This window comes from Phyllobates terribilis, unplaced genomic scaffold, assembly GCF_046119375.1.
Source record: "Phyllobates terribilis strain yellow unplaced genomic scaffold, ASM4611937v1 Scaffold_1__5_contigs__length_1240528914, whole genome shotgun sequence".
Taxonomy (NCBI): Eukaryota; Metazoa; Chordata; class Amphibia; order Anura; family Dendrobatidae; genus Phyllobates; species Phyllobates terribilis.
The window spans coordinates 700265924-700280083 of record NW_027362761.1 but is presented as its reverse complement, the minus strand read 5'-3'; the positions used below and the strand labels follow the sequence as shown (position 1 = coordinate 700280083).

Here is a 14160-nt window from a genome sequence, read left to right as displayed (position 1 = left end):
AGATGGAAAAATAAAAAAGTTATGGCTCTTGGAAGATGGGGAGAAAAAAAAAGGAAAATGGCCATGACATGAAGGGGTTAAAGGGAATCTGTCAGCAGGTTTGTGCTACACTATCTGAAAGCATCATAATGTAGGGGCAGAGACCCTGACTCCACTGATGTATCAGTTACTTTACTGAGTGTTTGAAGTTTTGATAAAAACTTTTTAATCTGTTACAGATCTACCAGTTCTGAGCTCTGTATAACCCTGCGCACACCACTGATTGGCAAAAAGCTGCCAATCAGCGTTGGGGGAGTTGTTAGACTAAATGACAGCAGGTTTACTACTCTTTTAGTGATAATCTTCTGCTGAAAACAGTGAAAATTACACTAAGCAGCCCATAAAGTGATAGTTAGGACCAGACATATTTGGACAGTGACATAAGTTTTGTCATTTTAGCCATTTACCAAAACGTATTCAAGATACAGTTATATAATCAATATGGGTTTAAAGTGCAGACTCTCAGCTTAAATTTGAGGATATTAACATCCTGATAGGAGTAAGGCTTTAAGAATTATAGCTCTTTAATATGTAGCAGCCTCTTTTTAAAGGGACCAAAAGTAATTGGACAATTATCTCAAAAGCTCTTTAATGGGCTGCATGGGCTATTCTTTCATTAATCCATCATCAATTAAGTAGGTAAAAGGTCTGGAGCTGATTCCAGGTGCGGCATTTTGCATTTGGACATTTGGAATCAGCTGCTGTGAACCTACAATATGCAGACTCAGGAGCTGTCAATGGAAGAGAAACAGACCAACATTAGGCTGAAAAAAATAAATCCATCAGAGAGATGGCAGAAATGTTAGGAGTGGCCAAATCAACAGTTATTACATTCTGGGGAAAAAAAGCGCATCAGTGAGCTTGGGAACTCAAAACTGCCTGGATGTCCACGGAAGACAACAGTGGTGGATCATCGCAAAATCCTTTCCATAGTGATGAAAAACTCCTTCACAACATCCAACCAAGTGAAAACTCTCTGCAGGAAGTATGTATTTCAGTATCTAAGTCTACCATAAAGAGAATACTTCATAAGAGCAAATACAGAAGGTTCACCACAAGGTGCAAACCATTAATCAGCCTTAAAAAAAAAAAAAAAAAAAAGAAAGGCCTGATTAGACTTTGCAAAAAAGCCAGCCCAGTTCTGCAAAAGCATTCTTTGGACAGATGAAACTAAGATCAACCTGTGCCAGAATGATGGGAAGAAGAAAGTATGGCGAAGGCTTGGAACGGCTCATGATCCAAAGCTCACCACATCCTCTGTAATACATGATGGAAGGAGTGTGATGGCAAAGGCATGCATGGCTTCCAAAGGCGCTGGGTCACTAGTATTTATTAATGTGACTGAAGCAGTATGAATGCTGAAGTGTACAGGGCTATACTTTCTGCTCAGAATCAACCCAATGCTGCAAGGTTCATTGAACGGCACTTCACAGTACAGATGGACAATGACCCAAAACACTGCAAAAGCAACCCAGGAGATTTTTAAGGCAAAGAAGTTGAATGTTCTGCAATGGCCGAGTCAATCGTCTGATATCAATTCTATCAAGCATGCATTTTACTGACTTAAGATCAACTTAAGTTAGAAAGATAAACAAGCAACAACTGAAGTCAGCTGCGGTAAAGGCCTGGCAAAGCATCACAAAGGAGGAAACTCAGTATTTTGGTGACGTCCATGGCTTCAAGACTTCAGGCAGTCATTGCCTTCAAAGGGTTCACTACAGAGTGTTAAAAATGAGCATTTTATTTTTGGTCAAGTTAATGTGTCCAATTACTTTTGAGCCCCTGAAATCAGGATACATGAGTGTATCCATGTATGTGGTGTATTTGTAGACGTGTGTCCATGTATGTAGGGAGTGTATGCAAATGCTTCCATATGTTAAAAATAGGCTTCCCGGTACGTAACGGGTACTTTGTATAGCGTATTAGTTGCTGACACTTAACCCCTTTACCCCCAAACCTATTTTTCACCTTCTCTACCAGGCCAAATATTTGAATTCTGATCAATGTCACATTGTGGTAATAACTCTGGAACGCTTAAACATATCCCAGTGATTCTGAGAAATGATTTTTCGTGACACATTGTACTTCATATTATTGGTAAATTTAGGTTGATATGATCTGTGTTTTAGAAAAAAATGTGAAAATTTTAAAAAAATTAAAATTTTTATGCCCTGAAAACAGATGGTCATACCACTAAAAATAATTATTAAATAACAATTGCCACATATCTACTTTAGATCGGCATCCTTTATAAAGCTTTTTTTTTTATTAGGAAGATAGAAGAAAGGGTTAAAAGTTTTAGAGGTGGCGTATGCACAAATTGAGATCTCTGAAGCCGGCGGCCATTTTCCCGAAGCCCACCGCAGGGAAATCAATGGAAAATTCAGGGACTCCGCTGACATTTTATGTAAGCCTAGGGCCTGCAGCCTCGCACCGCTGGGACATCCCCCCCCCCCCCCTCCCTCCAGCCCGGGGCCTGCAGCATCGCCCCACTCCTGCCGCCGCCGGCCTTCTCCTGCAGCGACCCTGCCTCCTGTGACCCCGCTCCACTGCAGCCGGTAAGCTACATTTGTATTATAAGACGCACCCCATTTACCTTCCAAATTTTGGGTAAAAAAGTGCGTCTTAGAATCTGAAAAATGCGGTAATTTATTAGACAATTTCTCCTGATAGTTTCCGATATCCTATATGTGGTCGGAAACTACTTTTTAGGCACCGTGCAAAGCTCAAACTGGAAGGAGCGCCTTATTGGAGTGCAGATTTTGCTGCAGTGATTTGCAGGTGCCATGTCACATTGGCAGAGCTCCTTAAGTGTCAGAAGAGCTGAAACCCCCATAAGTGACCCCATTTTACAAACTATACCCTTCAAGGAATTTATCTAGACATGTGGTGAGCACCTTGAACCCACAGGTGCTTCACAGAATTTAATAACTATCTATGAAAATGAAAAAAATATATATTTTTACCACAAAAATGTTGTTGGCACCAAATTTTTTCATTTTCACAAGGATAGCAGGAGAAAATGGACCCCAAAATTTGTTGTGCAATTTCTCATGAGTACACAAATACCCCATATGTGGTCGAAAACTACTTTTGATGCACAGTGCAAAGCTCAAAAGGGAAGAAGCGCCATATTGGAGTTCAGATTTTGCTTGACTGGTTTGAGGGTGCTATGTCACAATGGTAGAGCCCCGGAGGGTCAGAACAGCAGAAACCCCCATAAGTGACCCTATTTTTCAAACTACACCTCTCAATGAATTCACCTAGTGGTGCAGTGATTATAATGACACCACAAATGTGTCACAGAATTTCATACCATTGGGCTGTGAAGAAAAAAATAATTACATTTTTACCACCAAAATTTTGTTTTAGCCCCAGATGTTACATTTTCACACTAGGAAATGGGAAGAAATGGCACCAAAATTTGTCCCATAATTTCTGCTGAATGTAGAAATACCCCATATGTGGCTGTGCAGTACTTCATAACCACACGGCGAGACTCTGGAGGGACGGAGCGCTATTTTCCTGCTGGAGCGCAGATTTTCCTAGAATAGTTTGCGGACTCAATATACAGAGACCCTAAGTGGTAGAAGAGGAGAATCTCCCCTCAAGTGACTCCATTTTGGAAATTATACCTCTTTGGGAATTTATCTACAGGTGTAGTGACGATTTTGACTTCATGGGTGTTTTCCAGAAACAAACAGCAGTGGATGTTGCTGAGTGACAATTGCAAACTGCCATTGTAGTGACCAATACGTTGTAGCCTCCAGTAAGTTGTAGTGCCCAGCTTGTGCTTCTGGAGACACACACTTGTAAATTAGGTGGGCTCTCATCGCTACAGAAATGCCAAAGTGGACGCTAAATGTGGTTTATGCGCACTGGGACTCAGAAAGGAGGGTGGGCATTTGGATTTGAGAGCGCAGAATTTGCTGAATTTCTTTTCTTTTGGGAGGTGAGGAGCCGTTTCGCTTTTCTAGAGCCTTTGTGCTACCAGTAACGTGGAAGCCCCCTATATTTCCGTTAACAGATGACGGACCTGAGGGATTTTCTTTCTGGATTGAGTTGAAGCTTTTGTTGGGAACATTTTACATAACATTTTGGATCACATTTATCCTGCGATCTACGCTGAGCACGTAGTTTGGGGTTTCCATCTAAATCTCTGAATGACGTGATTTAGAAACCCCCGAGGAATCCATTCACTATAATGAGGCAGCAGAGTTACTCTGGATTCAGTCTGGCCTCTGTTCAGTGTTGTCCTTTTCAAAAGTGCACAAAACTATGTCAGACCACGCTATTATGCACGCCTAAAAAAGACGGACACCTTTGGATCATAGGCCAGACTGCGTCCACAGTGCCTCCATCTGCCTCATTATATTCCTTCTGGGGTTCCCTCTGAATCACGTATTTAAGAGATTTACACTGAAACCCCGGTGTACGCGCTCAGCGGAGAGTGAAGGATAAATGTGCACCGAGCCTTACTGCGATCTTTGAGAGGCAGAATGAACAAAACGGCAGGTTAAGAATTGGTTTTATTTATTTTTTACGCTGTTCCTCGTGCGGTATAAGTGATTAGACAACTTTATTCTTCGGGTCGGTGCAATCACAGCGATACCAGATTTATATTGTGTTTTTATGTTTGGCATCTGTCACACACTAAAAGACACTTTTTATTGCGCATCCCCATATTTTGATAGCTATCATTTTTTTCATATTTCGGACAACAGAGTCATGTGGGGGCTTGTCTTTTTGCGGGACTAGTTGACCTTTTTATTTCAACCATTTTCAGGCAAATTACATCTTTTAATCACTTTCTATTACGATTTTTGGGAGGTAGTATGAACAAAAACCAACAATTCAGGATTTTTTTATGCCGTTCCGGGTGTGGTAAAATTGATAAGGCAGATTTATTTTTCGGGTCAGTACGATTAGAGCGTTAACACATTCATACAGTTTTATGTTTTGTACCTTTTATACAATAAAAACTTTTATAACAAAGATAATTTATTTTTGCATTGCTTTATTCTGAGAGCTATAACTTCGATATTTTTCCGCTGATGGAGCTGTATGGCGGCTTGTTTTTTGCAGGACAAGATTAAGTTTTCAGAGATAACATTTGACTTATATTCATTTTTTTGTTTGGTGGCATGATGATAAAGCATAGCTTTTTGCCTTTTTTTTTTTTTTTTTTTTTTACAGTGTTCACTGAAGAGGTTAACTAGTGGGACAGTTTTATAGGTCTGTCCATTCTGAACGTGGTGATACCAAATATGTGTACTTTTTTTGTTTATTTTTGTTTTTGCATAAATAAATGTATTTATTGGATTAAATATTTTTTTCTTTTTTTGTTGATTTTGTGATGCCTTCTGTCAAGTCAGCCGTCTTCCCCATGATTGTGGAGCTTACTGAAACAGACTAAGGGACCTTTTTAAACGCTTAGGAAGCCTTTGCAGGTGGTTTTTGTTAATTATTCTAATTTACTGAGATAATGACTTTTGTGTTTTCATTGGCTGTAAGCCATAATCATCAGCATTAACAGAAATAAAGACTTGAAATAGATCACTCTGTTTGTAATGACTCTATATAATATAGGAGTTTCACTTTTTGTATTGAAGAACTGAAATACATTAACTTTTTGATGATCTTCTAATTTAGTGAGATGCACCGGTATGTATAAAACATATTAGCTATGTAATCTGAGAGCAGTATTATGTATGGGTATAGACTCCGATTCCAGTGATATATCACTTACTGGTCTGCTTGGTGCAATTTTGATAAAAATCACTGTTTTCCCAACTGGAGTTCTGTGAATGCTGAGCTCTGAATAACCCCACCCACAACACGGATTGTCAGCTTTCTGTGTATACTATACTATACTAGTGAATCCTGCTTTGAGCAGGGGGTTGGACCAGATGACCCAGGAGGTCCCTTCCAACTCTACCATTCTATGATTCTATGACTATCCATAAGCTGAAAGGTGCTAATCTGTGTACCAGTGGTGGGGGCAGGTTACGCCATGGGATGACAACTAGTCCACTAATAATCATCTCCTGCTGATAAAACACTGATTTTATTTAAACTTCAACAAACAGCTTAGTAAGTGACACATCACTGGAATCATGATCTCTGTCCAAACATTGTGCTGCTTTCAAAATAGGTGGTAAAAACCTGCTGACAGCTTCCCTTTAAGGACATATAATATATATAACATAAGTTCCAAAGTCATTTACTGTTTAAATCCACAACATGCAAACTTAGTCTACATTATTGTGCTACAAGAGCACTGCAGCCAATTGGCGATTACTAACGTGCTGTGGTTCTCACATTCCCTACAGCTGAATCTCAGATGTCTGAAGGAAGTGTGAAAACTGCAGCACATTTGCATGCGCTGATTGGCTGAAGGGCTCATTAGGCATATCCATGTCAAACGAGCCTCCTAGGAGATCCGCGGGTAACGTATTTTACAAAAATATTATGGGCGTAACATAATGCAAAAACTTTTTGGCACAAATGATACATTCACCATCTCCACATATGATGTACAACCCCTGACAAAAATGATGTCTCTCTGGGCTTGGAGGATGTTCATTCAGTTGTTTAATGTTGTTGAAAAAAAGCAGATCACAGACATGGCACAAAACTAAAGTCATTTCAAATGGCAACTTTAGGGCTTTAAGAAACACTAAAAGAAATCAAGATTAAAAATGTGGTAATCAGTCAGGGTATTTTTTTTCAGACCAAGCAGAGGGAAAAAAAATATGGAATCACTCAATTCTGAGGCAAAAATTCTGGAATCATGAAAAACAAATACACAAAAGAACACTCCAATATATCACTAGTATTTTGTTGCACCACCTATGGCTTTAATAACAGCTTGCAGTCTCTGAGGCATGGACTTAATGAGTGACAAACAGTACTCTTCATCAATCTGGCTCCAACTTTCTCTGATTGCTGTTGCCAGATCAGCTTTGCAGGTTGGAGCCTTGTCATGGACCATTTTCTTCACCAAAGATTTTCAATTGGATTGAGATTCGGACTATTTGCAGGCCATGACATTGACCTTATGTGTCTTCTTTCAAGGAATGTTTTCACAGTTTTTGCTCTATGGCAGGATGCATTATCATCTTGAAAAATGATGTCATCATCCCCAAACATCCTTTCAATTGATGGGATAAGAAAACTGTCCAAAATATCAATGTAAACTTGGGCATTTATTGAAGATGTAATGACAGCCATCTCCCCAGTGCCTTTACCTGACATGCAGCCCCATATCATCAATGACTGTGGAAATTTGCATGTTCTCTTCATGCAGTCATCTTTATAAATCTCATTGGAACGGCACCAAACAAAAGTTCCAGCATCATCACCTTGCCCAATGCAGATTCGCGATTCATCACTGAATATGACTTTCATCCAGTCATCCACAGTCCACTATTGCTTTTCCTTAGCCCATTGTAACCTTGTTTTTTTCTGTTTAGGTGTTAATGATGGCTTATGTTTAGCTTTTCTGTATGTAAATCCCATTTCTTGCAGTTCGGTCACAGACATTGACTCCAGTTTCCTCCCATTCGTTCCTCATTTTTTTTTTTGTGCATTTCCTGTTTTGGAGACATATTGCTTTAAGTTTCCAGTCTTGACTCTTTGATGTCTTCCTTGGTCTACCATTATGTTTGCCTTTAACAACCTTCCCATGTTGTTTGTATTTGGTCCAGATTTTAGACACAGCATACTGTGAACAACCAACATCTTTTGAAACATTGCGTGATGATTTACCTTCTTTTAAGAGTTTGATAATCCTCTCCTTTGTTTCAATTGACATCTCTCTTGTTGGAGCCATGATTCATGTCAGTCCACTTGGTGAAACAGCTCTCCAAGGTGTGATCACTCCTTTTTAGACGCAGACTTACGAGTAGATCTAATTTGATGCAGGTGTTAGTTTTGGAAATGAAAATTTACAGGGTGATTCCATAATTTTTTCCTCAGAATTGAAAAAATCTGAAAAAAAATTACCCTTACTGAGTACCAAATTTTTTTTCTTGATTTCTTTTAGTGTTTCTTAAAGCCATAAAGTTGCCATTTGAAATGACTTTAGTTTTGTGCCATGTCTGTGATCTGCTTTTTCCAACAACATTAAACAACTGAATGAACATCCTCCGAGCCCGGTGATTCCATAATTTTTGCCAGGGGTTGTACAAATGCATGTTATACAGCACAACACCTGTTTACATGGGGCAATGTGCTTCTGATAACTATGATTTCTATTCCCGTATAAAAATGAAATCACCCGATGAACAAGCATTTTGCTTGTTTGCTGGGTGATTGCCGGCATGTTTACATGGGTTAGTAATAGGGAATGAGCGTTCATTCGACTATTATCAGTTAGTCTAAAAGGGCTTTTAGATTACTAATAGATTGGAGACTAGGTATTGAGACCCCCACTTAGTACTAGAGTGAAATGCTAAGCCAGTCTTGTTCTCAGATAAGACTTAAGGCAGTCTGAGTAGAAAGTCATCAGAAGAGACCACTTCTCGGCTGAGCGCTTTTGCCCCTTCATTTTAGCTGGCATGTCAGAAGTTTTCTAACCGTGCAGATAGTATGTTACATATGGCAGGTTTGCTGTAGAAGTTAGCAAGGTTGTTTCGGCAGCGCATTCATGTACTTTTACCAATCCAATTCAGATATATGGATCTTAAAGCGAACCTGTCATCAAACCTGGGTTGATGAAATCCTTCTTGTCATTGATGTTTAATTTTTATTTGCAGTTTGGAGATCATTCGAGTCTCGTGCTCCGGGGCGGCCTGTGGCAGGGGCTTTCTTTGATGCTCTGGCATTATCTTCATCATTGTGGCTTAAATGACAGGTCACTGATCCTTCAGTCACCTGCCTCCTACTTTAAATACTGCGTTTGCGTTGTGGTCTTTTTTTAAAAAGTTTTTAACGCCAGCTATTGCTTGCTGTTAAATGCTACTGCGCGCGTGTTGCGGCCATTTTGCTGGAGCTAAAAAATTTTTTTTTGCTCCAACAAAAACGTGCTGGTGCCCATGCATGTGAAGTAGCAGCTATTGCTTGCATCGCGGCCATTTTGTTGAGGCAAAAAAAAATTTAAAAAAATTGGCTCCAGCAAAATGGCTACAGCGCATTTTCGGTAAGATCACAATATGAACTGCGCAAGCGCAGTATTTAAAGTAGGAGGCAGGTGACTGAAGGATCAGTGACCTGTCATTTAAGCCCATAAGGATGAATATGAGAACAGGGCACCAAGGAAAGCCCCCGCCCACAGGCCGTCCCGGAGCACGTGCGTAACAGCACGTAATCAGTGTAACAACGCCCACCTGACAGTGTGTGTAGTTTACAGACCACAATCCTGCTGACAGGTGCGCTTTAAAAGAGTTTGTACCAAGATTTGAAGTTATCAGTGGGGGTCCAACCCCTGGGACCCCCATCATTCTCAATAGGATTGCCAGTGATATCCGAGCACTGTTTTTGGCTATATTCTGCACTTCTATTGAAGTTTAATAGAGCGGAGGTGCAGGGGACCTAACATTTGGGCCCCCAGTAGTCAGGAAGTATTGCCCTTTCCCATATGTGGGAATAACTTGACATGTTGGTGCAAACCCTTTAAAGGGAATCTGTCAACAGGTTTGTGCTATATAATCTGAGAAGAGTAAAACAGGGCAAGACAGCCTGATTCCAGTGACATAATACTAAGTGGGTTTCTTGGTGTAGTTTTCATAGAATCCTTATTTATTATATATACAGAGCTAACTATTTGGCCTGTATATAACCCCCTCTGACTGGCAGGTTCCTGTGTACACTCCGATTAAATGGCAAAAACCTGCTGACAGATTCCCTTTAAGACTCAGAGAAAGATAGTGTATAGTGACCATATTCTCACTTTACTTCATAATATATTTATATAAAATCAACATGGATGTGCCAGGAAGGAAGGATGACCATTACTGTAAAGGGCTGAAGATCACTGATTCCCTCCACCCACTCGTGCTGATGCTCCTCGCTGCAGTCCAAGTCTAGGCTCCGTAATTACCCAATAAACAATGGTGACTCTATTTAGCCTGACTCTCCAGTACACTGGTTCTCGCTTGTTACACAAACTCACATGACTATGATGTCACCAAAACAGGCTGAAATCCGGGAAATCAGTCTTCTCTACTATTTGCTGCCTGTGGCTGAAACGTGGGCAAATGTTAAGAGACATCAGTCGACAAACATACTGTAATACAAGGTCAGTCCTTTGTCTCATGCTTTCTTCCCAGATGACCTATATCTTCTGTGGGGTGCAGCAGAGCTTAATATAGGGATGTTTGAGCCTATTTTTAGTTACCATATTTAAATAGTGTTCATGAATGATTCATGGTGCAGTGACCATGACCGGAGGATGATTATTTCTGCCCTGGAGATAAAGGCCAGTGTATTCTGGAGTCATACTAAATGTAAGTAGTGATCTGTTATTAGAGGAAAAGCACAGGGCATATGAGTGCTATAGGTGTGCAGTCATTTCCTTTTAGCTGTATATCTATAGGACAACATATGCAGCTCGGACACTGTCTGTTGGACTTTCCGGAAAGCTGACTTTTCAGCTGTTTAGCAACAAATAGGCGTTTACATATTTGCAGAATGGAAGTTCAAATTCTATTTGTCATGTTGCTTATCTATTCTTTGGTATGAAAACCACAATATTTTCAAAAACTTGGTGTGTGTACAGAACCAATATGCCAAAATTGCTAAACCAAAGACTTATTTTACCCTATGGTGACTAGAGCAGTGTTATTGGTGAACCCATGGCTTATTGAGCTACTTTTCCGCCAAAGAGTGCACATAAGGCCACGTTCACACTATCAGTATGTGGTCAGTATTTTACATCAGTATCTGAAAGCTAAAACCAGGAGTGGAGCAATCAGAGGAAAAGTATAATAGAAACACGTCACCACTTCTGGATTTATCACCCACTCCTGGTTTTGGCTTACACATACTGAGATAAAATACTGACCCAATACTGAATATGTGAATGTGGCCTTACTGCTTGACTAACAGCCAGAAAAAACATGCAGTGTCATTTTCATGACCTAATAAGGCCAGTTAATGGCCTATTAAAATAGAGTCAACCCCAGCGATTTACTGTTATTTGTAGTGCAAGGAAAATGTAATATTAAGGTATGTGCCCATGATCAGGAAATGCAGCGGCCAGATGTTACAGCATAGTGGATGGGATTTGTAGACATCCCATATCCACTATATGTGCATCTGAGGCTGCAGATCATCCACGGACACTGACATGCGGTGCGTCTTTCAGGACCACAGCATGTCAAATTCACTTGCGGAGTCGCTATTCTCCACAACAGAAATGTGACCACTATAATGTATTGAATGCGGTAAATCTGCATGGTTCAGTGAACACATGTGGATTTACCTGTGTTCTATAGAACACAACGTTTTGGACGCAGCAAAAATATGCTGTGTCCAAATCGCTGCTATGTCTGTATCATGGGCACAGAGCCTTAGATAGCACCCATTAAAGAGAATGAGCAGGATTTTAAAGGGATATTCCAGTTATTACAAGTTATCACTCGATGGTAATTGCTAGATTAATGGGAGTCCCAAGGTTGAAATGCCAGCGTTTTCCAGAGCGGTCCACTTGTATGCCCCATTATCCCTGCAAGTACAGTTGCTGCTATATCTAAAGTCTCTGAGACTGGTGAAGAAAGCGAAGAACTACAGCTCATTTTTACTTCCTGCAGTCCCCCAGACACAGAATAGAGTTGCCGCAGGCATGCACAACTCCAGCATGTCTTATTTATGCTGCAGATTTTCACTGCAGTCGTCACCCATTGCAATGAATACTGTGAAATTCATGACAAATGCACTATAAATTCCTCATAGCTTATGCTGAGAATTTATCATGGATTTTTCCCACAGAAAATACAATCCGTGTGGACGTATCCTTGTTGTGCAGTCCAGCTCAGATGTACCAGAACTTTGTCCATGAGCTGTCCTAAGATCTGGCTTTTTAGTTTCTCAAAATCATATGACCCACTTTAAGGTTATGTGCGCACGATGCGTATTTGAAGCAGAAATTTCCTGAGCGTTTCTGCATCTCCTTGGCAGAAAAAAAACGCATGCGGATTTTACATGCGTTTTTGACACGTTTTTACATGCGTTTTTTGAAGCGTTTTTGTACATCAATGAATGCTTTTTGGAGCCAAATAAAGTTATTTGGTGGGACATTGCTTAAACCTCGGATTAGCATCAGAACTGGGGTGAGTACACTGTGTTCCAATTTATTATGCAAATAATATTTTCTCAGATTTTCCCAAATTACCTATATGAATTGCAGTCATTGTAATTTTCCAGTCAAATAACTATTAGAGTACAATTGAAAGGTTTTTGTACAAACTGCCTATGATAACAGTATATTTTTAAAAAAATAAAACACTCAACCTGCACTCAATATGCATGTTCCAAATTATTATGCACAGCAGAGTTTTCAACCTTTTCATTTTAATAAAGAAAAAAAAATGGTCATTTTTGAAATTATAAGCATTAGCAGGTTATTACAAACTGAAATCAAACAGTTTTCAACTCAAAACTTTATTCTAGGTGATGTTACATTTGCACATAGGACCGCTTGTTCGAAAGGAGCTCGCCCAAAGCGCTGCTGCGTCTGAATTATGGGCACAGAGCCTAAAATTAAAAAAAATAATAATAAATTGCATGGGCTTCCGCGTCCTTTTTATAACCAGCTGGGGGCTGATATTAGCAGCTGCGGAAGGGGCCATTAGCCAACAATGTTCCCTGGCTATTAATATAAGCCCACAGCTGTTTGTTTAGCCTTTACTGGCTAGATTACAGGGGGATAACAGAAAAAAATTGACGTGGGGTCCCCCTATAAAATCTAACCAGTAAAGGCTAAACAGACAGCTGCGGGCTGATATTAGTAGCCTGGGAAGGGGCCATGGATACTAGCCCCCTCCGTGGCTATTAATATCACCCCTCAGCAGTCCCAGAAATGGCGTATCCATAAGATGCGCCAAATCTGGCGCTTAGCCTCGCTCTTCCCACTGCCCTGTAGCGGTGGCGAGTGGGGTAATAGGGTTGGGGTTCACGTCAGCCTTATATTAGCAGCTGACGTGAAGCCCAGGTTAGTAATGGAGGATGTCTATAAGACGCCCCCTTTACTAACTGTGTTGTAAAATGGTCGCCGCCTTTTCAATAAAAACACAGCCAGAATAAAGTATTTTAATGAAATAAAACACACGGTTTTAATTTTTTTTTTATTGTACCACCTCCATTGATCACCTGAAAAAAACGTAAAATAACAAACAACCATATTCCTCACCTGTCCGTCGTCAAAGACTCAGTCCACGTACCGCCAACGAGTGTCCCACGACGATCTGGGTCACTTCTACAGCTGTGACATCAGAAATCACTGTCCTATTTTTTTTTTTTTTCAACATTGATGGCTGACCGCACAATACAAGCAATTTCTACCATCCACCTTGCATGGCAGACCTATTAACAAGCATTTTTACAGTGTTTCCATGGCGGGAAAACCGCCGTGAAAACGCATCAAAAACGCTACATGTGCACATAGTCTACAAGAGCTGCTGCAGTTTACAAAAGTTATATTTAAAGGGGTATTCCCATCTCCAATATCCTATTTGTCACGGCTGTGTCAGTCGCCCTGCAGTTGGTTGCGGGATATGTTTGTTTGGCATTACAGACATCTTCTTAGATCTGTCTTACCCTAGGACCCAGCGGCTATCTTCTTCTTACTGATTAACACCCTGACCTGGGTGTTTAAATACTTTCACTTTGCAATAGGGAGGCGCCGGTGATATTCACATGTTTCCTTGTGAAAGCTTGGAGCTAGTGCAGTCTGCTTACTTCTTCTCGGGTGCTAAGAGCACGTGTGTGTAATCTCTCCGAAGTCGGCTCAAGCTAAGTTACTTTCCCCCGTGTCTGTCTTCCTTGTTGTGTTTAGTTGTTAGTGGGGACTGACTGGTGCTCATTCCCCCTTCCCTTGCCCGGGCCTATCTCTAGGTAAATACAGGGTTTTAGGTTCCTGTGTGGCGATTGATGAGGAACCAATGTAGGGACGATAGGGGA

General features: G+C 40.5%; 1 protein-coding gene across 3 annotated transcripts in view; it reads left to right on the top strand.

Annotated features, from left to right (window-relative positions):
• GNG7 (G protein subunit gamma 7) overlaps positions 1-14160 on the top strand; it is a 72822-nt gene that overhangs the window by 37911 nt on the left and 20751 nt on the right. The window contains exon 1 of one of the 3 annotated variants that reach the window (XM_073685575.1): positions 10152-10279. The exons of the other annotated variants lie outside the window; for them this stretch is intronic. The gene's annotated coding sequence lies outside the window, so the exon portion shown is untranslated. Of the gene's footprint in view, positions 1-10151; positions 10280-14160 lie in introns of those variants that run through there. 3 annotated transcript variants of the gene reach the window in all.